Raw genomic sequence first — 2,997 nt, forward strand, 5'->3', positions numbered from 1 at the left:
AGAATGATTATTTCTACCAACCGCGAACACCACGCGCAGCGGAATCAATGGGTGTCCACGATTTGTGATTGGAAAACATACCTTTGAATCCGATTTAGATAACTCTGAGAGTCCAAGCTTTATCAAATCTGAAATCAACAATCAACCCCTTGATCTTCTGTTGTATTCCTTTAGAATAGATTGGACGCTGTGTGAACAACGATCTCCCAATCCCCTTCATTCTATCAAGATCATAAATGAATTCATATCTACTTTTCTTGCCTCTTTTTCAGAACCAGTGAATTTTGAATTTCGGCTAGAGAGAGAGTATTTTATTTATAGGCTACAACAGGGACCATGAGGAGAAATTAGGGTTCGGCCTCCTAAAGGCTTGGGCTTCCCATGTTTGCCCTGAACACACGGCCCAAGTCCGTCAACAAATGGCTTATTCCACTAAAGGCCATTGTTGCACTACCGCCCTAATCCCAAATTACGTGTCAGTGTTTATGGGCTCCATATTATATGCTCGTTGATCTCCCCGTTTTTAAGATATCGAATGTCCATTGATTAAGTCGCCATCGACAACTACATTAATCAACTTATTATGTCCTTGAGTAGTACCACTCAACCTCATTGTCATGTCGGAATAAATCCACCTGCAGGGTTTACATGACAATCTTTTTGAGCTCCTCAAGGGGTCATCATCAACCCGACTTCATGGGACCACCTAATTCCTTCTATAATCATCAAAGACACCTTACATATAATGTCATTACCCAATCCATCGAGTTTGTTGATTCACAAATGAATCTCACTCATTGATGATTTAAATCAATGTACAATGCATGTAAGTGCCCGTTATTATATCCGGATTAGGAGGACAAACATCCATAATAATAGAGGTGTTTGTTCTCTTATATAGTCAGTATAAGGAGAAACAACCTCACTTGGTCATGTTCAATACACACAAAGTGTACTAGTGTAATCCTATAGTCAAGATAGACTAATACCAGATTATACCACAACCGTACCATTGGTTTGTCCAAATCTATCTAGGTTGTGAACGATTACTTATACTTTATAAGGTACTGATGATATGATCTTCTGTGTGTTCACACTATATCATCTACAACATAAAGTATTAGACACATGCATATAACTAATAACATATATAATATGCATAACATTTGCCCATATGATTCTTATTCAAAATATAAAGAATTAGAGTTAATACAAAAGTAATGATTTTAGTATATAACCCTATCATATTATTGTTAAGGGGTTAAAACTACAGTTTTGGGCTCTTATAAAACCACCCCCAAACATCATTTAGCTTGTCTTCAAGCAAATATGAGAAATTAGAATAAGTGACCAAAAATGAAGTCTTAACTACTCTCGTTTTGCCGAGTGCGATTGCATTGACCATATGCAACAAGGCCTTAAACCACTAGGAATTCCCTAGTGGACGAGTTATAGCCTCGTGAGAGTTTTCCAGTGAAGTTACTCACAAACTTCATCTATACTACAATGACTAAGAAATAAAACTATTGTTTCCTTCTTTATGTCTCAACTATCTATACATCTCACTTAGCAATGAATACAGAATAATCAAGTCGAAACCTAAGCTAATAAATGCATAATGATAAGAGCCCAAAACTGTAGTTTTAACCTTGTAACAGTCATACTTTTAGACCAATTATGTGAGTAATAATTAAGAGTTAATACTGATTACGTGTTTTTATACGTTTCAGGCTTCAAAGTCAATTATGTGCAGAAATGTGCCACTTTAGCGAGATAAAGGAGCAAAGGTCGGTTGCTAAGGAGTTCTATGATTAAAGGCCAAGATTCAAGGAGACAAAGCCTTCCTAAAGCCCAGTCAAAAGCTGAAAAGTCGACGCGGGCAGAAACAACACTCAAAGTCAGCAAAACTTCCGAAGGCCGTATCTTTGGACTCAGACCTCGGAATTAGGCCTACCTTATGTCAAAACGACCGGCTCGAAAAGAGCTTTCCAATGGTCTAAGCTTTGACTCAATAAGATTAGAAGAAGTAGACAAAAAGTCTATTGAAGCTAACTGGAGCTGAAGAGGCCTTTTTGGACTGAAAGAATTGGGTTTTGGGCCTGATTATCTGGCCCAAAACATGGATCCAATCCCATGAACGATTTTTGGATCTGAGCATATAAAAACCAAAGCTTAGCTCTTTGTTAATGGTAGCTAGTTAGACCTAAAACAATCGATAATTCTAGATCTAGTTTTCATTAAATAAAATTAAGTTTAGTTTAAATTCAATTCTTGTTTTAGATTAAACTCTTAGAATCATTATTCTTAATTAGTTTGATAAATAAAATAGCTAGTTTGTTAATTTCAATTTTGTCATTTCAATTTATAGATCTAATTTTAATTCTTGTTGAGTATCATTTCTGAATTGTTAAATTAGATTGAAGTATTGTTAGTTAATTTAGCCAAGTTAGAATTTTGGTATGATGTTTAGTTTTAAATCAATGGGAAATGATAGTGGTATGAATCAAGGCTAAACCTCCATTAGAGGGGTTGAAGAAGCCTTGATGACGCTTGATCTTTGTTAAACTTAGAAATCGTCGTGATAATTATTCCACTCTAGAAACGATTAATTTACCATGAGAATGGGTTTAATCACTCACATGCTAGTTATGAATTGGTAGAAATGCCATGTATAATTAGGGATTAGAATTACTATTTTGATATGCTAAGCATTTAATTTGGATCACGACAAGTCTTTGTTAGTAGGATTAAGTCGAGTTAAGGTGGATTCAATTCCCTTTAATTCTTTATCTAGATTAAAACCCTTAGCTGCCTCTCATTTCGTTATTCGTAACTTGTTAATCGAATCTACCTCGTAGTATAGAATTCCCCTCGTAAACCTCTCATTAGACTTAAGACCGATTAGTTAACTATGAAATCATCCCATGGTAGAGAACTAGGAGTGGAACGAATTTGTTACTCCACTCTATTTCGATAGAATTGAGAGTAGACAACTTG

The sequence above is a fragment of the Coptis chinensis genome, chromosome 4, assembly GCF_015680905.1.
Source record: "Coptis chinensis isolate HL-2020 chromosome 4, ASM1568090v1, whole genome shotgun sequence".
Classification (NCBI taxonomy): Eukaryota; Viridiplantae; Streptophyta; class Magnoliopsida; order Ranunculales; family Ranunculaceae; genus Coptis; species Coptis chinensis.